The following is a 25,028-nucleotide window of genomic DNA, read 5'->3' on the forward strand; positions in this document are numbered from 1 at the left end:
GGCATCTTTATAAGCCTGTGTTTTGGCTAATGATAGGAAAATATTATATCAATTTTTGAGATGGAAAAACCCCAGAAAGTACATATTTATTATTGTTGTAGTTTCTTGGTTTCATAGTCCTGTGGCTGATTTCAAATTTGCCAGTTTTGCTGACTTGATAGCATCTTGCTGTGGGTGCCAGTATTTAGAAGCTCTCTGGTGGGTTTAGGTATTTCTCTCTCTGTCACACACACAAACACATGCACACACACATGAGGAATAATTCATTTACCAAATGTGAGAGCGTGAGGAAATGTGCATATAAAGAAAAGGGAGGTAGAATGGGATTCCCCCATTTGGATATTGCTCCTGAATGGTTCAGAGTTTCTCCTGTTAAACTTGTAATTATCTGTGAAGTACTTTCGGAGTTTTTTAGGGAATGGAATGATTTGGTATTAGCTCTTTAGTTTTGTCAGTATGATCCAAAATATCTGTCTCTATCTATAGCTAGAAAATATTTTTGAAAAGTCTGATAATAGTGTTACAGTTTAAGGGAATGAAACTGATGTTAAATTCCTAGTTACTTTGGTTAATGATCCAGGGTTTAAGTATCTGGAAATAATGTCATTTGAGGGGCTGTGCTTTGCTTAAGTAAATAGAATTGGGGCTCAGTGTTGGGCCCATTCAGCAGCTAACCGTAGTATAATCATCCTTACCACAGCAGCTGGAATTTATTGTAGCTGTTGCTCTATGTTCTCACTATAAAGGCTATGATTTCCATGAAGAAATCATAAAGGCAGGCCTTTTGTGGTTTTGATTACCGAGTGTTTTTCTGACCAGCATGAGAAAATGCTCTGCATGTTTTGTGCTATGTGGATATAAGACACGCACACTTTTATAAAGGAAGCCATTTCTTCTTTGGAAAGTAGTCACATGCAAGAAACCTATTTTCATTTATTGTTAGCATCTGATATTTGTGAATGGTTTTAATGTACATGTTCGCTGAAAAATACATAGAGGAAATGTTACTAATTAAAGGAAATGTGTTGATCTTAGGGTGGATATAAAAATTTTCCACTCAAGACCATATTCCCATGGTCATCTTTTTCTGTAGTTTTCTTTAAAAATGGTTGACCCATAGAACTGACCACAAGTTGAGTGCTATGTGTATTGTCATTGGGTATTTTAATTTATTTTAATTACAGTGTAGTTAACATACATTGTTGTTTTAGTTTCAGGTGTACAGTATAGTGATTCAGCACTTCCATACATCACTCAGTGCTCATTAAGATAAGTGTACTCTTAATCCTCTTATTTCACCCCCTACCTCCCCCTGGTAACCCTGTTTGTCATCTCCAGTTCATAGTGTATTTATTGGTTTGTTTCTCTCTTTCTCTCTCTCTTTTTTTTTTCCCCTTTGCTCATTTGTTTTGTTTCTTAAATTACACATATGAGTGAGATCATAAGGTTTTTATTTTTCTCTGACTGGCTTATTTTGTTTAGTATTATACTCTCTAGCTCCATCCATGGCATTAAAAATGGAAAAATTCTCCATTGTATACATATATACACACACTACCTCTTTATCCATTCACCTATTGTTGGACACTTGGGCTGCTTCCATAGTTTGGCTGTTGTAAATAATGCTGCAGTAAAATAGCAGTATATATATTCCTTTGAATTAGTGGTGCTCTATTCTTTGATTAAATAACCAGTAGTGTGATTACTGGATCATAGGGTACTCCTATTTTTAATTTTCTGAAGAATCTCCATGTTGTTTTTCATAGCGGCTGTACCAGTTTGCAGTCCAGTTAACAGTGCACGAAGGTTCCTTTTTCTCCACATTCTGGTCTACACTTATTATTTCTTGTCTTTTTTATTTTAGCCATTCTGACAGGTGTAAGGTAAAATCTCATTGTAGTTTTGATTTGCATTTCTCTTATGGTGAATGATGTTGAACATCTTTTCATGTTGTCTGTTGGCCATTTGTAAGTCGTCTTTGCAGAAGTCTCTCTTCATGTCTTCTGCCCATTTTTAAATTGAATTATTTTATTTATTTTGTGTTGAGTTGTATAAATTCTTTATGTATTTTGGATGCTGATTTTTTTTAAAGATTTTATTTATTCATTTGATAGAGATCACAAGTAGGCAGAGAGATAGAGAGAAGCAGGCTCCCCGCTGAGCAGAGAGCTCGATGCGGGGCTTGATCCCAGGACTCTGGGATCATGACCTGAGCCGAAGGCAGAGGCTTTAACCCACTGAGCCACCCAGGTGCCCCTGGATACTGATTCTTTATTGGATAGGTCATTTGCAGACACCTTCTCCCATTTAGCAGGTTTTGTTTTGTTTTGTTATTTTTGCCTTTGCTGTGCAGAAGCTTTTTATTTTGATGTAGTCCTAATAGTGTATTTTTGCTTTTATTTCTTTTTCCTTAGGATGTATCTAAAACGATGCTGTTATGGCTGATGTCAAGAGAAATTATTGCCTGTACTGTCTTGTAGGATTTTTATGGTTTCAGATTTCCATTTAGGTTCTCAAACCATTTTGAGTTTATTTTTGTGTATGGTATAAGAAAGTGGTATAGTTTCATTCTTTTGCCTGTAGCAGTCCAGTTTTCCTAGCACTATTTGTAGAAGAGACTTTTTCCCATTGCTTATTCTTGCCTCCTTTATTGAAGATTATTTGACCATATAATTACGGGTTTCTTTCTGGACTTTCTACTCTGTTCCACTGATCTATGTGTCTGTTTTTATACAAGTACCATAGCGTTTGGAATTCTTCAGCTTTGTAACATAACTTGAAGTCTGAAATTGTGATACATCCAGTTTTATTTTTCAAGATTGCTTTGGCTATTTAGGGTCTTTGTTGCTTCCATATAAATTTTAGGATTTTTTCTTCTAGTTCTGTGAAAAATGCTGTTGCTGTTTTGATAGGGATTGTATTAAATGTGTAGGTTCCTTTAGGTAATATAGACATTTTAACAATATTTTTTCTTCCAGTCCATAAGCATGGAATGTCTTTTTATTTCTTTGCGTTGTCTTCAATTTCTTTCTTTGGTGTTCTGTAGTTTTCAGAGAATAGGTCTTTCACCTTTGATTAAGTTTATTCCTAGTTATTTTTTTATTCTCGGTGCAGTTATTGGGATTGTATTCTTTTTTTTTTTTATTAAAGATTTTTATTTATTTCTTTTACAGAGATCACAGGTAGGCAGAGAAGCAGGCAGAGAGAGAGAGGAAGGGAAGCAGGCTCCCTGCTGAACAGAGAGCCCGACTCGGGGCTCAATCCCAGGACACCGGGATCATGACCTGAGCCGAAGGCAGAGGCTTTAACCCACTGAGCTACCCCAGGTGCCCTGGGATTGTTTTCTTAATTTCTCTTTCTGCTGTTTCATTACTAGTGTATAGAAATGCTGTGGATTTCTGTACGTTGTTTTGTATCCTGTGGCTTTACTGAATTCATTTATCAGGTCTAGTTTTTTTTTTTTTTTTTTTGGTGCAGTCTTTTGGGCTTTCTTTCTTTTCTTTAAGATTTCACTTTAGAGAGAGAGAGTGTGCATGTTCGTGGGGACATGAATGGGGAGGAGCAGAGAGTTAGAGAGAACCCCAACCAGACTCCACTGAATGAGGAACCTGACAGGGGACTCGATCTCACAACCCTGAGATCAGGGCCTGAGCCAAAATCAAGAGTCAGAGGCTTAACTGACTGAGCCACCCAGGCACCCCTTTAAGGTTTTCTATATATAGTATCATGTTATTTGCAAATAGTGAAAGTTTTATTTCTTTACCAATTTGGATTCCTTTTATTTCTTTCTGTTGTCTGATTACTATGGTCTTATTATTTTTTGTTTGTTTGTTTTTTAAGATTTATTTATTTTAGAGAGAGAACAAGAGTGCATGTGAGTGGGGGGCAGGGGAAGAGGGAGAGAATCTTCAAGCAGGCTCCCCACTAAGCACAGAGACCCACGTAGGGCTCATTCTCCATGACACATGAGATTATGACCTGAGCCAAAACCAAGAGTCTGACGCTCAACCAACTAAGCCATCCAGGCACCCCTTGTCATTGGGTTTTAATGGCCGAGAGGGAAGAATAAATTTTACTCTTTAAATGTTGGCTAACACTTTCATCCCTAATTACATCCCTAACTATTCTAAGGTAGAGTTACATTTCTTTGGTTCCCTTATATATTTCAAGCAGTTTACAAGGCAGATTTACCAGTAAACAAATCTTCCTAAAACTTTTTAATCTTTTTCTTTTTTTTTTTTAAGATTTTGTTTATTAATTTGAGAGAGCAAAGAGAGAGAACAAGGGGAGGACCAGAGGGAGAGGGACATAAAAAACTCCATGATGAGTACCAAGTGTGACTTGGGATTCCTGGACTCCTGAGATAGTGACCTGAGCTGAAACCAAGAGTTGGACGCTTAACTAACTCAGTCACCCAGGTGCCCCAGAACTTAAATAATTTTTAAATGTCCAGTAAATTAAACTTGCAAATTTAGGATATCAGATTTTCTTATCTTTTAAATATTTTAATAAATAGAATATAAAATATCATAATAAATTATTACAGATACATAAGAGCACTAAAATATTAATAGTGTAGGTTTTGCTTGACTTGATCATTTCTGTATCAATTTCCATATGTTACCAGAGTTAGAATATTATCCACCCAAAGGGAAACAATTACTGTCAAGGCCGGTTGAAGTAATATGGTTAAAAATCGTGACTGTGTGCTATTAGGGTGAAAAACTATAGATTTCAAATGGATTTCTGGGCAAAGAAACTTGAGGCTGATAGAGAGCTCTAGGACCTAGATGTGCCTGCCAAGGCTGAACTGGTCATGGTTAGGATGGGTGTTTTTCTTAGGGTGAAGTTCTACCTGTCACTTAATAGGACCTTGGGAGCCATTCCTTTCATCTATATACTTGAACACATAGCTTTTTAGTTTTATGCAATTCTTTGTACTCAAGTGAAATTCTGGTCTTTTAAATGAGTGGGGAGTAAAGGTTGGGACAAACATCCTTCTGGTTCCCACTGTTAATTTTTTTTCTCCCTCAGATTCAGGGTCCCACTTCATCCTGGTGTTCTAAGCGTGTAGTAAACCACTCATTTAAAGTTCTTTATACAGGATAGAATTCTAAACCACTTATTTCAACTATAGTTCTCTACACTAGAGCCACAGAAAGTGATTTGGAGAACAGTTTCTGCCTCTGGAAGGAACTTCTTTTTGTTTCATGAACAATGACAAATCTGTATTGAGATGAAACATAGAGGCTGTAGTTACCCTTCTAGATACAGCCACACTGTGTAATGGCTCCCCTTGTCCCTTAACCAGTACAGTTTTTCAGTTGGACACACAGTTTATTTCTCAAAAAGTAGATTACCTGTAGTAGAATCACCTTAGACTCAAAGAGACTTAGAGACTCATTAGAATTCAGTATCTGAAAAATACTGTTCTAATTTATAATATAGCATGATGCCAATAAAAATACCAGAAAGGTTTTAAAGAATTAGGCTAGATGAATGTAAAATTTAAAAAGACAAAAAATACCCAGAAAAGTTATGAAAGAAAAGGAAGTAGTTCTTTCATATATTAAAAATTTATTCTAGGGGCACCTGGGTGGCTCAGTGGGTTAAGCCTCTGCCTTTGGCTCAGGTCATGATCTCAGGGTCCTGAGATCAAGCCCCACATCAGGCTCTCTGCTCAGCGGGGAGCCTGCTTCCTCATCTCTCTCTGCCGGCCTCTCTGCCTGTTTGTGATCTACCTCTCTCTCTCTCTCTCTCTCTCTCTCTCTCTGTCAAATAAATAAATAAATAAGTCTTTAAAAAAAATAAAAATGTATTCTAAAACAATAATGATGGAGGCACCTGGGTGGCTCAGTTGGTTATTGGACTCTTGGTTTTGGCTAAGGTCATGTTCTCTTGATCATGGGATCAAGCTTAGTGTTGGGCTCCATGTGCAGTGGGGAGTCTGCTTGAGATTCTCTCTCCCTCTTCTCTTCCTCTTGCTCACTCACTCTCTCTTTATCTAAAATAAGTAAATCTTTAAAAAAAACCCCATAAAATTATAATGATGAAAAAAATAAAATAGTGGAAACATTGTGATTCTGTATATGAGCTAGGTCATTAGTATAGGATAGAAGTTGTTCCAGATTCATAGGGAAGTTCAGAATACAATAAAAGTGCAATTCAGGGGCACCTGGGTGTCTCAGTGGATTAAAGCCTCTTCCTTCAGCTCAGGCTATGATCCCAGGGTCCTGGGATCCAGCCCCGCATGGGGCTCTCTGCTCAGGAAGGAGCCTGCTTCCTCCTCTCTCTGCCTCCCTCTCTGCCTACTTGTTGATCTCTGTCAAATAAATAAATAAAATCTTTTTAAAAAATGCATTTCAGATCAGCAGAGAAAAGGATTATTTTTTTTTTTAAATTGTAGTATTATAGCAAGGTAGTAGTCCAAAATTTAAAAAAAAAAAAAAGATCCTTCAGAGGAAGAAAACACATTTTTTCTTTCTTTATTGGAGTTAGGAATTTTTTTCAAAGATTGGAAATACAAATACTCTAATGCATTGTTAGTGGGCATGCAGTTTGGTATATTCTGTTAGGAGGAAATTTGGAAAATATTTGTGAAAATCTAAAATGCCTGCCAAAATTTAAATCTGTAAACCATCATACTGTACATGTGTGAATATACAATATTATTCTGTGCATCATGTTTATAGACGTAAAAGATTAGAAATAACTCAACTTTACATCTGTTGGAGACTAGTTATACTCATGATAAAATACAGCCTTTATAAATAGAGGGAGGCAGTTTTTTAAAAGTTACTGATACTGCCTGATTTCTAAGATAAAGTGTTAAGTGAAAAAGCAAGGTGCCTAATGATGTGTGCAATCACATGAAAATATTTTAAAAAGGGAAAAATATATATGTGCATTCTTCTATGTGTGCAGAGCATCTGTGAAAGATTACACAAGAAGCTAATACTTGTGGCTTTGTCTAAAGGGAAACTGGATGGCTAGGGATAATGGTGAGAAGATTTATTATTCATGATTTACTCTAGCATCTTTTGAGTTTTATACCATGGTGATATATTGGCATATTACTTACCAAAAAGACACACACACACACACACACACACACACACACACATATTAATATATAGTACTGAGGAACAAAACATATTTATCCAAATTTTCATCTTTATCAACTCATCAGAATCTCTAAGGGTGAGACTCACTTCCAGTTACATGAGGAAGTTTTTTTTTATTGTGATATAAAATATGTAACATAAAAATTACTGTCTTAACCATTTTTTAAAAGTATAGTTTAGTAATATACTCACATTGTTGTGAACAGATTGTCATCTTGTAAAGTGAACTCTAGAACCCATTAAACAAAAACTTCTGTTTACTTCCTCTTCCCAGCCCCTGGTACTCTCATTATACTTTGTTTCTGTGAATTTGAGTACTTAGATAAAAGTGGAATTACTCATATAAGTGGAATATGGTATTTGTCTCTTTGTGACTGGCTTAATTTCAGTTAGCATAATGTGTTTAAGGTTCATTCATGTAGCATGTGACAGGATTTCCTGCCTTTTTAAGACTGAATAGTATTGCATTATATGTGTGTATCATATTTTGCTTATATATTTATTGGTTGATGAACATTTGGCTTCCTTCCACCTTTTGGCTATTATAAATAGTATTGCCTTGAACATAAGTGTGTAAATATTCTTGGTGACTCTGCCTTCAGTTCTTTTAAATAGATAACCAGAAGTGAGATTGCTGGATCATTTGGTGGTATTATTTTTCAGATTTTTCAGGAATCGTCTATTGTTTACCATAGGAGTTGCACCATTTTATGGTTTTACCAACAACACAGAAGAGCTCCAATTTATTCATGTTCTCACCAGTACTGTTTTTTCTTTTTCTTCTTTCATTTATTTATTGATTTTGGTTACTAGCCATCATAATGGATATGAGGTGATCTCAATATACGCTTTTAACAAGCATTATAATCATATATTTATTGTATATGTAAAAAAGTTTATCAAGTATATTTAACGTAATGATTTCAGTTTGATTACCTAAAATGCAACAAGTAGCCACTTTTTAGAACTTTTTCTCAGTGTGCTTTGTTGGTGTAACTTGAGGTGTGTGTTGTATAATCAGATCTTAAAGGGCTAGTACCCTTTACTGTGCCTCCCCTGTTTTTTCCTTCTATTTAACCATAATTGAATGACCCAGGAACAGACTAGACTGTATTTATTCCCAAAGAATTTTGCCAGTAGTTGAAATTCGAAGGTTCTATGTGTTATGAGAATTCCTACTGTGTACCAGCATTATAAACACTATGATTTAATAAAAACACTTGTCATTTTCACTTTGTAACATAGTATTTGACCTCTGTTTATTTCAGTTTTTAAAAAAGATTTTATTTATTTATGTATTTGAGAGAGAGCACAAGCTGGGAGAGGGGCAGAGGGTGAGGGAAGAGTGACTACTTGCTGAACAGGGAGCCCAATGTGGGACTTGATCCCAGGACCCTAGGATCATGACCTGAGCTAAAGGCAGACTCTTTTCTTTTTCTTTTCTGATTTTTATTTATTTATTTGAGAGAGAGAGAGTGAGCATGAGAGGAGAGAGATCAGCGGGAGAAGCAGACTCCCTGCCCAGCAGGGAGCCCAGTGTGGGACTCGATCCCGGGACTCCAGGATCATGACCTGAGCTCATGACCGAAGGCAGTCGCTTAACGAACTGAGCCACCCAGGCGCCCCTGAAGGCAGACTCTAAATAGACTGAGCCATCAGATGCCCTTGTTTACTTTTATTTTTATTATTATTATTATTATTACTTTTTTTTATTTTAAAGCTTTTATTTATTTATTTGACACAGAGAGAAATCACAGTAGATAGGCAGGCAGAAAGAGAGGGGGAAGCAGGGTCCCTGCTGAGCAGAGAGCCTGATGTGGGGCTCTATTCTAGGACCCTGAGATCATTACCTGAGCTGAAGGCAGAGGCTTAACCCACTGAGCCACCCAGGTGCCCCCCCGTTTACTTTTAATTGAAAATTTTTACCTTCATAGTGAAAGTTTTGTGTTAACTCTTCTCACAAGATGAATTCAGTCTTAAGTTGTCTTTTAAGAGGAAGGTCAAACAGTCTTGAAGGATTTTATCCAGAGAACAAAAGTACATGAAATCCCAGTGAAAGATGGAAAAGGGGTATAAATTGTTTTCCAGTTTTGTTTTTTTTTTTCTTCTCCAGGAAAATTTTAGGGGCATTATTTATTTGAAAGAGAGAGCACAAGTCGGGGTAGGGACAAAGGGAAAGGGAAGAGCAGACTCCCTGCAGAGCGGGGAGCCCAATGTGGAACTCAAAACAAAATTAATGCCTGGTAAAATATTTTCCATTTTAAGTAAATTAATTGCAGTTTTCTTTTCCTGACTTGAAGTTTCTGAAATTATTTTTTTGGCATTACTATCACAGAATCGCCTATTCTATCTTGCTAGTATTTATTCTTTAGAAGTATTTAGTAGTGGTATTTAAAAGTATTGCATCATTGTGTGAGTATCTAGCTATAACCTAAAATTACACTGTAAGTATTAGAAGTCATTTGAAAATAATTTTTGCTAGACTTTAAGTTTCACTACTGTGCAGTTTATGATTTTTCCTTTAAACATTTAAACTGAGCAGTTGGATTTTATGATATTTGGTGTGTGAGTTGGTAAAGAAGGCTGCTAAGTGATAGTATATGGCTTGGGAAGGGTGGGGGTTTAATCCTCACTGTCGGTTTTGAGAAAGATAATGAAATCCTTTATATCCCTTTCCATAGACATGCATTTCAAAGACTTACATTTTAATAAGAATTGGTTGTGCAGCTGCAACCCTGGCAACACAGACTAGGAGAGAAGAATTGGGGCAGAATTCCAGAAATCAGGGCAGGCAGTGGTCTCATGTGGAGCTGAGCTAATGAAAACTGATAAAAATATAAAGCACTTAGTAGAAATAAGACCAGTCCTTTCTTTGGCATAGTGGATGTTGAAATTTTCCATACTATATTTTATTATTTAATAAGTCAGAAAGCTGTCATAAGCTGCTTACTCAATAAAAGTAGCTGCATTATATTGTCCTTTAGTATAAAAACACCTTACAGACTCTGGGAAGCTAATATTTCTGTGCAGTATATCTAAAAAGTAATTGTTGCTGGCCCATTCTTGGCAAAGTATTGAGAACACAATGTACCAAGTTTGTCAGATTTTTAAAAATAAGTTTTTTAAAGTTTTACTAATTTAAGAAATAAACGCTCACAGTAGTTTTAATGTAAATTTCTTGTGGTTTTTGGGCTCTTGAGGTGCCCTCAAATGATAAAATTTGTAAACATAGTCTTCTCTCTTAACACTATGACAGTGGTATAAAATCTGTCATGAAACGGTAATTTAATTATTACCAATATTTAGATTGTGTCTGGGATTTTCCCTGCTGTCATAAGTATTGCCATAAAACATTTTTTGTGCATATAAAGATTTTGCTTTTTTTTTTTTTCTGGATTAATGTCAGTAACTTTTGGATTTTCAGAACTGATACTAACATAATACCTGTAAAAAATTTTTGGTATTTTCTAAACATACTACCAGTTTATCATCTTAATTTTTCTAGGAATGAGTTTTTTCCTTAATATCTTATTTGAGCTTTTAAATCTTGACTTTTAGTTCTGGAAAGGTTTATTCTCATCATTTTTTTAAAAAAGATTTTATTTATTTATTTGACACAGAGAGATCACAAGTAGGCAGAGAGGCAGGCAGAGAGAGAGGGGGAAGCAGGCTCCCCACTGAGCAGAGAGCCCGATGTGGAGCTCGATCCTAGGACCCTGAGACCATGACATGAGCTGAAGGCAGAGGCTTTAACCCACTGAGCCACCCAGGCCCCCCCACCCCGACTCCAGTTTTAATGAGCTTTCCTTCCTTCAGTTTTATAGTTACTCCGTGTACATTTCTGGGTTGTCCAGGTCGGGCACTCTTCAGATGGTGTAAGTTGTTTAGTGTTCGTCTTTATTTTGCAGTAGTTTTCTGATCCAGATGTCTCTTTATTGTGGATAGTAAGGTAATTATCCCCTGGGGTGGGGGGTTAGGGGACTATTATCTGCTGAATCTAATAGTATGTAGTGGGAATGACTAACAGCCACATCTTAGTTTGTGTCAGTCCAGGTAATTTTAAGGAGTGGGAGAGCTTGAGTCTCAGTACAAATAGCCACCCAGCAGCACCAAATTGCTCTTGTTTTCCTGTTGGTTGCTACTGCATCAGGCAACTTCTGTTCAGGGTTTATTTTTTAAACTCTTAGAAATAAGTAGTAATACTTTCTGGAGATAAGAAATACTTATTATTTAATAGAAATAAGAAATAATACACTAAGAGGTAATTTCTTTTAGATTTTATTTAACTACCAGATCTGTAGGGTTTTGGTGGTGTGGTGGGGGAACTTAACTGAATGGAACCCCAAAGTGAATTGTATCATCCGTAGACAGATGAAATAGAGGGTGACCCTATAGATTTAGGCATACTACATATTATATGTAACCTAGTTAGCATTACATTTTTTGAAGTGTTCAAATCTCTTTTAATTCCTCTGTTGATAATTGCTATGTTGCTAGGCTTCATACATGGTTATTGCTAAACAATATCTGCCAAGGGGTTTGGATGCATATTGTGGATTTTTTAAATTATTTTGTTCTGAAATTAAAGTATGCAGAATAAAAAATCTGTCAAAATAAATGCATGTATACATACATATGTACATACTTTTATAGTGAAATTGTACATTCAAAAATATATGCTGATTTTTTTAATTGAAGTGCAGTTAACATAATATTGTAATAGTTTCTTATGTTACAACATCGTGATTCAGCATTTTGTATACATTTGGACGTGATCACAGAGATAAATTTAGCTACCATCTGTCCCATACAGAGTTGCTAAATATTAGTAACTATATTTCCTGCGCTGTACATTGTATACCTATAGTTTGGCCTTTTAATCCCCTCCCCTTATTTTAAGTATTTTCTATTCCTTATCCCTCTAGCAAACACCAGATTGTTGTCTATATCTGAGTCTGGTTTCTATTTCGTTACATGTATTCATTCATTTGATTTTTTTAGATTCTATATAAAAGTGAAGTCATAGGGTATTTTCCTTTACAGTTTGACTTACTCTTTACTAAGGATTTTTCTCTAGGTCCATCCGTGTTGCTGCAAATGTAAAGATTTCATGCTTTTTTATGGCTAATATTCTAGTGTGTATATAGAGTACATTATCTTTATCCTTCCATATTTGGTGGACATTTAGATTGCTTCCATATCTTGGATATTGTAAATCATGCTGCAGTGAACATAGCGGCATATATTGGTCCAAATTAGTATTTTCCTTTTCTTGGTATGAATACTGTGACATAGAATTGATGGATTATATGGTACTTATATTTCCAATTTTTTGAGGAATCATTATGCTGTTTTATCATAGTGGCTGCACCATTTTGTATCCCCACCAAACAGCACATGAGGGTTCTCTTTCCTCCACATCTTGGCCAGAACTTATTTCTTGTGTTTTTGATACTAGCCATTCCAAGAGGTGTGAGGTGAGATCTCATTGCGGTTTTGATTTACAGTTTGCTGATGGTTAGTAATGTTGAACATATGTTTATGTGCCTGTTGGCTCTCTATATATCTTTGGAAATACCTATTCAGATCATCTGCCGAATTTTAATAGATTTTTTTGGATACTGAGTTGTGAGATTTTTTTCTGTATTTATAATATTAACCCCTTTTTGGATAGATCTTTTGCAAGTATCTTCTCTTATTGAGTAGGTTGCCTTTTGTTATGTTATGGTTTCATTTGCCATCCAAAGCCTTTTAGTTTCAGGTAGACCTGTTTATTTTTGCTTTAATTGCCCTTGCTTGGTGAGATGATCCAGAAAAATATTATTCAGACTGATGTCCAGGAGCTTACTGCCTGTGTTTTCTTCCAGGAATTTAATGGTTTCCAGTCTTACCTTTAAGTTGTTAATCCATTTTGAGATTATTTTTGTATATGGTGTAAGAAAGTGGTCCACTTTCCGGGGGGTGGCTCTGGCTCAGTTAATGTAGCGTGTGACTTTCAATCTCAGGGTTGTGTTTGAGTCCTGGGTATGGAGATTACTTAGTAAAAAAAAGAAAGAAAGTAAAAATATTTAGAAGGAAAAGGGAAGCTGGTCCACTTTCATTGTTTTCTTTGTAATTGTCCATTTCCTCAATACCATATTCAAGAGACTGTTTTTCCCATTGTACGTTCTTGCCTCCCTTGTTGAAAATTAATTTACTGTTTGTATCTGTGTGTTTATTGCAGGACTCTATTATCTTCCATTGAGCTGAGTGTCCTTTTGTGTTAGTACCATACTGTTTTGATTTCTGTAGCTCTGTAGGATAATTTGAAGTCAGGGATCATGATATATCCAGCTTTGTTCTTTCTTCACACTGCTTTGGCTCTTTGGGTTCTTTTGTTGTTCCATACAAATTTGAAGATTCTTTGTTCTAGTTCTGTGAAAGATGCCATTGGTATTTTATACAGATTGCATTGAATCTATATATTTCTTTGGGTAGATGGACATTTTAACAATTTTGATTTATGCTATCCATGAGAACAGAATAGCTTTCCATTAATGTCTTCAGTTTCTTTTGTCTTTGTCTTACTGTTTTCAGAGCGCAGGTATTTTTATCTCCTTGGTTAAATTTACTCCTGCATATTCTTTTTTGATGTGATTGTAAATGGGATTGTTTTCTTAATTTCTCTATCTGATAGTTCATTATTAGGGCATAGAAATGCAACAGATTTGTGTACATTAATTTTGTAACCTGCAACTTTGCTGAATTTATTTAGTATTCATAGTAGGGTAGTAGGGTTTTTGTTTTTGTTTGTTTTTGTTTTTGTTTTTGGTAGAATCTTTAGGGCTTTCTGTATATAATGTCATGTACCAGTAGTGACAGTTTTACTTAGTTTTTTTAGTTGGATGCCACTGATTGATTGGTTTTTCTCATCTGATTGCTATGGCTAGGGTTTGCATTACTGTGTTAAATAAAAGTAGTGAGAGTGGGCCCTTTTGTCTTGTTTCTAATTTTAGAGGAAAACCTTTCAATTTTACTCTTGAGTATGATGTTAATTGTGGGTTTGTCATATATGGCCTTTATTAAGTTCAGGTATGTTCCTTCTGTATCTACTTTGTTGAGAGTTTTTATCATAAATGGTGGTGAATTTGATCCAATTTTTTTTTTCTGATCTGTTGAGATAATAATATGATTTTTATCCTTTTTTGTTTATGTGGTTTAACGTGTTGATGGAGTTGAGGCTATTGAACCATCCTTGTATCATAGAATTTGGTTCATTGATGTTCTGTTGAGGATTTTTACATCAATGCTCATCGGGAATTTTGTTCTGTGGTGTTTTTTTTGTCTCATTTTGGTATCAGGTTATTTCTGGCCTTATAGAATGTGTTTTGGGGTAGTGTTCCTTTTTCAGTTTTTTGGAATAGTTTGAGAAGAATAGGTATTAACTCTTTTTTAAATGTTTCCTATAATTTGGCTATGAAGTTCTCTGGTTCTGGACCTCTGTTTCTTGGGAGTTATTTAATTACTCATTAAGTCTTCTTAATAGTAATGAGTCTGCTTAGATTTTGTCCTTGAGGAAGACTTTAAAAAAATTTTTTTTAAAACCTTTATTAGAGAGAGAGAAAGAGCACAGCATGCTCATGCACAAGCACCAGTGCGGAGAGGGCAGAGGGAGAGAGAGGGAGAGAATCCTCAAGCAGACTGCCTCCTGAGTGTGGAGCCTGATGCAAGGCTCAATCTCAGGACCCTAAGATTATGATCCATAGTGAAATCAAGAGTCAGGCATGTAACCGACTGAGCCACATAGGTGCCACTCCTTGACTCAGTCTTGGCAGATTGTATGTTTCCAAGAATTCATCCATTTTTTCTCTTGGTGGTTCATTTATGCTCATAGTAAACTCTTATGATCCTTTGTATTTGTGTGGTATAGGTTGTCATTTCTCCTTCTTGAGATTTTATTTATTTGAGCTCTGTATGCTTTTCTTGAAGAGTCTGTCTACAGATTTATCAGTTTTGTTTATCTTTTCAAAGAACCAGCTCTTAGTTTCATTGATTTTTGCCTATTTTTAGTATCAATTTCATGTATTTTTGCTCTAATCTTTATAATTTCCTTCCTCCTGCTAACCTTGGGCTTTGTTCTTTTTTTAATTTGCTTTAGGTATAAGGTTTGATTGAGATTTTTCTTGTTTCTTGAGGTAGACCTATATGGCTATAAATTTCTCTGTTAGAGCTGTTTTCACTGCATCCCAAAGATTTTGGATCATTGTGTTCATTTTAATTTGTCTTCATGTACTTCTCGATTTCCTCTTTGATTTTTTTTCTTGACCTGTTGGTTGTGTAGTAGAATGTTGTTAAGCCTCCATGTGTTTTTTTCCATTTTTTTCTTTGCTTTGTGGTGGTGGTCAGAAACCCCTATAATGTGAACATTAGTATACTTGATGTCCTAGTATTGACTTAAAGTATTTTCATTTTTTGGATTCCTTTTTTTTTTTCTGCTGTTTATTTTTTAAAGATTTAAAAAAAATTATTTGAGAGAGAGAGCCAGAGTCGGGGGAGAATCAAAGGCTGAAGGAGAAGCTGACTCCCCACTGAGCAAGCAGCCTGATATGGGGCTCTATCCCAGGACCCTGGAATCATGACCTGAGCCAAAGACAGATGCTTAACCATCCAGGTGCCCCTCTTTTTGCTGTTTTCATTGGGTGTTAACCACTATACTGTCTCTCAGATTGCTGATCTGCTCTTCTGCATCATTCAGTCTGCTGTTGATTCCTCTAGTGTATTTTACATTTTAGTTATTGTATTCTTCCACTTTGATTTTTTTCCCCCAAGTATTTTCCATGACTTTACGTTTTTAAACTGTGTTTGTTCTTTTTTCGAGTTTGGTTAGCATCTTTAGTTAGTTACTTTCAACTTTTTATCTGGTAGATTGCTTATCTCTGTTTCATTTTCTGTTCGTTTTCTGAGGTTTTGTCATGTTCTTTCATTTGGAGCATACTCCCCCTGCCTCCTTATTTGCTTTAGTCTCTGCTTATTTCTGTTAATTAAGTAGATCATTTCTATCTCCTGGTCAGTAAGGAATGTCTTCATGTAGAAGATGTTTTGTGGGGCCCTGTAGTACAAATTCCCCTGGTCACCTGAGTCATGTGCTCCAGGAATGTTCTCAGTGTGGTTTGCATTTCCCCTTTTGTTGTGGATGGGTCATGATTGATGCGGACTTGCTGGTGTGCAGGACTTTCCCCTGGTCTATCTCTTGAGGTCTAGCCACTAACTGCTGCATGCATGATGGTAAACAAGGAGGTCCTATGTCTTATGTGGCTGGGCGGTCCAATCATGACTACTGTAGGTGCAGTGATATATGTAGTTGGCCCACAGTGCGGCTGGCTATAAGGATATGCTGCAACAGCTGGGGTTTACTGGTCTTTTGGACAGCTTGCTATGAGGTATGGCTGTGTTGGTTATGGGAGTTTCGGTATTTGGGACTGGTCCCCCAGGGCAGGGTGTTTAGGAGGGGCTCAGGGCCAGCCAAGGCCACTGGCCAATTGTGGTGGGGGTGAGAGGGGTACTGTTTGGGAAGGACTCCCAAGTTGTGTGGGTGGGTTGGGTGAGGCGAATACACAGGACAGTGTTGGATCAGGGTTAGTGGTGCTACCGCAGTGAATGGAAAATATCAGAAATTGTTCTCACAGGCCGGCTAAGTAGAGGAGGGTAAGAAAAGGGACACCCACAAGCAGTTTGCTCCCCAGAAAACTTGCCATCAGATTGCTAGCCCTCTTTTACTAAAATTCATTAGTGGATTTCCTTCACATGTAACCCAGGCACAGCTGCCTCTGTGCTGGGACTCTGAGCCATTGAGATGAAGCATGCCCTTTAAGAGCAGAGTCTTGTTTTCTTACTGCCCTCTGGCTTTCTTGGATGTAAGCCCCATTGGTGTTCAAAGCCAGACATTGTAGGTGCCTGTCTTTCCAGTGCAGGAGCCCTGGACTGTGGAGTATCATGTGGGGCTTGGACCCTCGTTTATCAGGGATGGCTTCTCCAGTTGTGATATTCCTGCTGTGGGTCACTGTGCCTATGCTGTGGATCCTGACTAAACTGCTTGTCGGCTCTTCTACCCTCTCAATGTGGCCTTTTTTTTTTTTTTTTTTTTAAATATATCAGTGTGTATGATCCATTCTGCTAGTCTTGAGTTAATTGTCGAAGATAGTTGTTAAATATGTTTTTGTGGATTTTGGTGTTTCCCTGAGAGAAGGTGGGCTCAGGATCTTCATATTACACTTTCTTGATCCTACCTTTTGAAGTTTGTTTCTGTTATCCAGTTAAGAGGTGGTATTAGAGGGTTATTGATTACGTGATTGGAGTAAAATACTTTAAAAGATGCTAAATGTGAGTGTACTTTTTAATTTTCTCACTGATACACTGCACTTTAATAAAGCAGTGGAAGACTTCATTAGTAATGATATTACAGGTGTTTTATACTTTGTGTTTAAGTATTTGTCTTATACTCAAATTGAACTTATTATCTTTGAGATTATCATACTATAAGATAATCTATTCTAAAATTTTTTTTTATATTTTTACATGTAAACTGTCAACACCATTTATAGAAATAATTTTTTTTAAGATATTATTTATTTGACAGAGAGAGACATAGCAAGAGAGGGAACACAAGCAGTGGGAGAGGGAGAAGCAGGCTTCCCGACAAGCAGGGAGCCTGATGTGGGGCCAGATCCCAGGACCCTGGGATTATGACCTGAGCTGAAGGCAGACACTTAACCAGCTGAGCCACCCACACACCCCTAGAAATAAATTTCATTCTGGGGCTAGAAGATAAAAGGTTATAGAGAAGTATTTTTCCTTAGTTTTTCTCTAAGCAACCAAAAGGACAATAGCTTTTAACCATTAACTAGAATCCCACATAGATACATTTTTATCATTTCATGTGAATTCTAACTTAATTTTTCTTGATTTTAGTAAAACATATATCTTACTCCTGTAAAGTTCATGTGTGGGCAAGGAACAAGAATAGCACATTAATTTTGGGGAATGTCCTGTAACTTTTGGGAGTTTTCATTTCATCATGTTTTTAAAGTTTTATTACATAAATGCACTGAGGATGTTCATAAGAAGAGCTTTTTTAAAGATAACAGCAGGTTTTCTCCTTTGACAACTTAAATTTTTCTATTATTTTACTATGCCAGACACATTAAGTTTTAATGAACCTAATCTTTAATCTGCCTATAATATATTTTACTAAAGAGTTCAGTGATTTTTCTTTTGGGAAAATACAAACTCATTACTACAGGCAGCATATTGTATTGCTTCTCTGTGTTCGTGAGAATACAGTTCGAGATACCATGTTCTGATTTGCAGTTGATGGCATTGATTTAATTTGTTTTTTTCTCATGGCTTCTGTAAAATTAGCAAAGGATTTCAGTATGATATTTTCTAGAAATTTTTTAAGGCCTGTGGAAACAGTTCTGTAGATCTGCAGATTAAAAAATCTCTTTGGTAAGGGTGAGAAAGACCAGTTTTTTGTATAAATTTTATCTTCTTGGTACCAGAAGCAGTAGTTTAATTACACATTACTTATTTTTTTTGGTAAGGATTCCTGTGGCTTTTATTTTTACTAAATTTGGTATATCTTTATTATTTTTTTTCTTTGTAATAAAGCGAATGGTTTATTTTTTGATTCACATTTTCCCGGCTTCCTAGTCCAGCTCTGTATAACTTCATGTAGAGCATATTTTTCTACAGTAGTTTCCTTTTCTCCTCCCTGTCTACCCTAAGAAGATGAGAACCTATTCAGCCTTAGTGACAACCACATACAGACCTAAGCAACTATTGAAAAAATAATAATTAATTATTAGTTTGAGAGCTGTAAATAGTACTCTGGTAACTCTAGCAGGGGGCAATGCTTTTTTTTGCCCTTGTTGTCATTGTTGATCTTTAACTTACTAATGATACGAAATATTTAAGTAAAACGTGATGTGTACAGCTTTTTTTGTTTGAGCTCATATCTTCCATCTGGAACTTAAAAGATAGTATGTACATACGTAATTCTTAGAAAGTTTTTTTCTGTAGATATTATTGGTCTCTTTAACAAGAAAATCTTTGAACCATTTTAAACTTATAGGATGTACTATGTCTGATGCTTGACCTTCAGTTGATATTGTTTGATGTTTGACTTGAGAGGAAACTGATAACCTAATAACGTAAGTCAGCTTTTACCTTGTGCAAGGTAGAATGTTAATCACTTTAATACAATTTGATGTTAATTTATGGTGGTGTTGAGGTGGAGGAATTTAAAACAGCTAAGAGAGCTCTTTAAGGAGTGACAGAGTTCTCTCTCTCTCTCTCTCTTTTTTTTTAAGATTTTTTTATTTATTTGACAGAGAGATCACAGGCAGAGAGGCAGGCAGAGAGAGGGGGAATCCACCTCCCCACTGAGTAGAGCGCCTTACCAGGGTCTCTGCCTTACCTAGTTCTAAACCCAGAAAAATGACTGCAGTTTGTACTCATTTGACTTTCACCTTCTCAGGGGATTGATAGGAGAGTCCATTCCTGAGTAAGAAGCCTGAATTACACACACTTTTCATTCTTCAAGCCTTTTAATTACCTTCCCTCAGCCTTGCTTTTGCAAAATAGATTTGGCAGCGAGTTCAGGCAGTAACTAGGGTATGGACAACCATTCCCTTCTAAAAGTTTAAATCTCTGATACCAAGGCCTTTTATACCAGGGAGAGAAACCCTGAATAAATAGAGCTTATTATAAGAATGTATCTTTAGGGGTGCCTGAGTCATTGAGCGTCTGCCTTCGGCTCAAGTCATGATCCCAGGGTCTTTGGATCGAGCTCCACATCAGGCTCCCTGCTTGGCACACCCCCTGCTTGTATTCCCTTTCTCACTGTGTCTCTCTTTGTCAAATAAATCTTGGGGGAAAAAAAAAAGATAAAAATTTGATTATTGAATTAAGAGTCAATAGTTGGGAGAAAATATTAATGGTGAAAATGAAATAACAGTTGAGAAACAGGTGAAAGAATCATAAATAAATAGAAATGTATCTGAAGCTAGAGAGTCTATGAAATCTTTAAAAACAAAACAAAACAAAACAAAACAGGTGAAAGAATCATAAATAAATAGAAATGTATCTGAAGCTAGAGAGTCTATGAAATCTTTAAAAACAAAACAAAAAAACACCACTTTGAAAGATTTTTCTTTCCCAAGATTTCATTTCTTTATCTGAGAAAGAATGAGAGAGAGAGAGAGAGCACACAAGCAGGGGGAGGGGCAGAAGGCAAAGGAGGCTTTGGGGCTAGGTCCCAGGACTCCGAGATCATGACCTCTCGCTTAACCACTGAGCCACCCAGGCACCCCGAAAGATGTTTAAAAAAAGAAAGCCCAGGAAAAGATATTTACAGTACATATTTTGGACAATGGACTTTATCTAGATTATATAAAGAACACAACTGAATAAGATAACTAAATTAAAAATGAGCAAAAGATCTCAACATATGTAACCAAAGAAGATAAATTGCCAATAAGCTTAAGACTATCATTAGTTACCATCAGAGTGCAAATTAAAATTGCAGCAAGATCCTACTTTATACCATTTGAATGACCAATATTGAAAAGACTGACAATTGTGAAACAATGGGAATGCTCATAGATTGCTGGCACAAGTGCAGAATGGTACAGTGGATTTGGAAAATGGGTGAACGGTTTCTTACAAAGTTAAAATTAAATTAGCGTAAGATCCAGCATTTTTATTCCTAAATGTTTACTCTAGAGAGATGAAAACTGATAAAAGTGCAGAATGAGGAGAGGAAAGCTGATGATGGAGAGTACTACTACAGGGTTGTGGGGTTTTGTTTTTTTGGTTTTTTTTTTTTGATTCATGCCAGTCTCTTTAAAAGTGGGGAGACTGAGCTTTTAATTCAAGGGATCTCTGCCAATCACTAAATGGCTAGGTAATTTAATTTAAGCTGTTCTAAAATTGTATGTCTTGTGAATCTATGCATTTGTGAAATAACCCTCTGGTGCTATAGACCAGTCTGACCCCTTATATATGTGTGGGATGTGCTGAACTGTGTTTTAAGCCAAGTTTAGACGTTGATATTGCAAGGTGACACTCCTTTCATTGTCTTAAGATTTTAAAAGTATAAGGTTTTCAGAGTGGAGATGTTTAAGCACCTGTCAGCTTAAGAAATGAAAGTAATTGAAGTTTATATATTACTAGGGATATTGTGATAAATTTAATACTTCTCTCAAGTTCATATATAAATGTTTCAAGTCTATATACGTTTGAAAAATAATTCTGACAAAGAAGTTCGTTTAGAAAAGCAGGAAGATGGAAATGTATTGGCATGACATTCCAAGGCATGTTTGAGACATTTTTAGATTTATATATTTACTTAACAAATACAGAGGTGTGGAGTTGCAAACATCTGCTTAGTTTGAAAGTACATTTCACCAGATTGATTATCTCGGTGGAAATAACTTAAGCTGTATATCCTGTCTCTCTTATTTCCCAAAATGAGGCACAAATTATTGCACTTTATTTATTTATTTATTACTTAAAAGATTTTATTTATTTATTTGACAGAGATCACAAGTAGGCAGAGAAGCAGGCAGAGAGAGAGGAAGGGAAGCAGGTTCCCTGCTAAGCAGAGAGCCCGATGCGGGGCTCCATCCTAGGACCCTGAGCCAAAGACAGAGGCCCGATGTGGGGCTCGATCCCAGGACCCTGGGATCATGACCTGAGCTGAAGGCAGAGGCTTTAACCCATTGAGCCACCCAGGCACCCCAAATTATTTCACTTTTAAAAATCATTCTTCAACTGAACATGAGAGAAGAGGAGGTCTTGTGAATGTCATTTTCCCAGATACATGTGAGTGGGAAATTGTATATTTTAAAATTCACAAGTTAATGAATAGCTTTGTTCTAAATGGGAAGGAGGTTTGAATTTGGAACAATGCAGGGTGATAAGTGATAAAGTATTACAGATTGTATATTAGGAAGCTATTTATTTTAGTATTAAACAGAAAGAACATTTAGTTAAAAAGAAGAAGTTGATGCCTGGGTAGCTCAGTTGGTCAAGCGTCTGCCTTCGTTTGGCTCAGGTCATGAGATTGAGTCCAACATAGGCTCTTCTCAGCGGGGAGTCTGCTTCTCACTCTCACTTTCCCTCTACCTCTGTTCTCACCCTCTCTCTCTCAAATAAATTTTTTAAAAAGAAGAAACTACACCTCCCCATCCAAAATTAATATTTGAAGATGCTTTCTGGAAAACACAATTTCCAAGTAAAAAACAAATTTGCCTGCCTTTATATGTAGATAAGAAACTAGAGTAAATTAAACCATAGATTTTTTTTTTAAGTTTTATTTATTTGATAGACCGAGATCACAAGTAGGCAGAGAGGCAGGCAGAGAAAGAGGGGAAAGCAGGTTCCCTGCTGAGCAGAGAGCCCGATATGGGGCTCGATCCTAGGACCCTGGGATCATGACCTGAGCAGAAGGCAGAGGCTTTAACCCACTGAGCCACCCAGGTGCCCCAAGCCATAGATTTTTAAACACCAGATTTTTTAAATCCAAAAGATGTGAAGTTTTTCCATGTGTGTGTTGCAACAATGATGAACATAAAGAATTTTCAGTTTCAAACAAAAGTTTGTTTTTATAGATAGAATTGGTTAAGAGAGATTTCATTTCATGTGGTTCAGTGGGTTAAGCCTCTGCCTTTGGCTCAGGTCATGATATCAGGGTCGTGGGATCGAGCCCCCGCATTGGACTCTCTGCTCAGCAGGGAGCCTGCACCGCCCCGCCCCCTGCACCTCCCTCCGCCCCCCCCCCTGCCTGCCTCTCTGCCTACTTGTGATCTCTGTCGAATAAACAAATAAAATCTTAAAAAAAAAAAAAGATTCCATTTCACAATGTCATCTTTTTTCATTAAAAAAAATTTTTTTTATAATGAAGTGTAGTTGACATAGTAGTTTCTGGCTTGCAGCATAGTAAATGGGCAATTATATACATTATAAAATGCTCATCAAGAGAGAAATGTAGTTACAATGTTTCACCACCATTGTTATTGCCGTATTATTGACTATTCCCTGTGTTGTGCTTTTTTCATCTTCATGACTTATTTTACAGTTGGCACAATGACTTGTTAATGCTTGAGGTCTTTGATCAGGGTGGAATTAAACTTCTTCAATGCAACACTAAAATAATGTTCCTGTTATTGTGAATTTTACCCTTTCCTCTTAGATTCTTCCTAAGAAGAAAGTAAGTGAAACCTAATGTTCTCTTGAGCTTCTGAACCTTCACAGTATTTACCTAGTTCATTGGACAAAGTCAGTTACAACATTGCCACTTCTTTGTTTTGGAAGTTTGGGTGAGATGAGGAATATTCATCCCTGCTTAAAAATAAATCTTCCAGGGGCGCCTGGATGGCTTAGTGGGTTAAAACCTCTGCCTTTGGCTCAGGTCATGATCCCAGGATGCTGGGATCGAGCCCCGCGTCACGCTCTCTGCTCTTCGGGGAGCCTGCTTTCTCCTCTCTCTCTCTGCCTGCCTCTCAGCCTGCTTGTGATCTCTGTCTGTCAAATAAATAAAATCTTTAAAAAATAAATAAATAAATCTTCCAGGTTCTCAATTTTAACTATGGCAAGAATGTAAATTTTCTTCCTTCTTGCACATAGGCTTAAGTCTTAACCTGTCATTTTCCTGTAGTATGTTAGGGCACTTGTCCACTGAGCTCTGTGGAAACAGAGTCCCACATTTGTGACATTAAACATATATGCATTTATGTTATTGAAGATTTTCATCCATACAAATACAAAAATGACTGTCATTTATGTCTTACCACATTTCCAGTCATGGCTTTGGAGAACACGAAAGAATGTTATTTCTCTTAGTGTTCAGGGTCGGTGATCCTATAATGTAGCTAGCTGTCTTTACTGATTTATAGTTGGCATAGCTTATAAATGTATGGTATCTTTTTCAGAGATTTGTAAATATGTGGTATCTGATGACTTGGGACAAAAATGTTAATACCTCTTTGAGTAATCTGGTTAATGCATCTTTGATCTTTGATCTTTTCATTCCCAGATGGCTTTTTTCTTCCCTGTATCTACCACCCTACCATGTCTTCTCTGGGAAATATTTCCTACATTTGTTGACTCTGCTTCTTTCCCTTCACTCACTCCTCAACTTACTCAATCTGATTTCTGCCTACACTACTTTAGTGAAACTGATGTAGCCAGGGCCACCTAGTTTCTTCTGCCCATTCTGATGGACATTTCTCTGTCTTTGCTATTTCCTTAGCAGTTAATACTATTCACAACTTCCTCCTTGAAAGAGGCTCCAGTGACACCACATTAACTGGTTTTCCTCCCCAGTCTCTCTTTGTGGTAATACCCAAATATTCTTGGTGGACTTTTTTCCCTCTACCTATAGTTAAATGATTCTATTACTTAAAGTTCTCTATTAGGCCCTCTTTGCTTTTCATGATGCAGCTTTCTTTAGAAATTAGGATGCAACAGCGCTTGGATGGCTCAGTCAGTTCAGTGTTGGTGAACTTGGGTTCTCTCTCCTTCTCCCTCTGCCCCTCTTTCCTCTCCCCCGTTTTCTCTCTCTCTGAAATAAATAAATCTTAAAAAGGAAAAGAATTTAGGATTCATGTCTTAATTTATGATCTGCTGGTAATTCCAGCAGAATTTCATTGGCTTCAGAACTGTACATCCAGGGGTCTAGTGGACATCTTTACCAGCTGATTGTACTAGGCTGCAGGTGATAGAAATCCACTTCAGTGTAGCTTCAGGATCAAGAGAGAGAAACACAGCCTCACAAAACCGAAGCTCAGGCTCATAGGTCAAACTGGTCTTAGGGATGAGTGGAAGTAGAGGTTCATGTCCTCTAGACTTGCTCTCCTCTCTTGT

General features: G+C 36.7%; 1 protein-coding gene across 7 annotated transcripts in view; it reads left to right on the forward strand.

The window, feature by feature from the left end:
• Nucleotides 1-25,028, forward strand: part of CDC42SE2 (CDC42 small effector 2) — a 112,244-nt gene that overhangs the window by 51,159 nt on the left and 36,057 nt on the right. The gene's annotated exons all lie outside the window — the stretch shown is intronic.

This window comes from Lutra lutra, chromosome 5, assembly GCF_902655055.1.
Source record: "Lutra lutra chromosome 5, mLutLut1.2, whole genome shotgun sequence".
NCBI classification, from domain to species: Eukaryota; Metazoa; Chordata; class Mammalia; order Carnivora; family Mustelidae; genus Lutra; species Lutra lutra.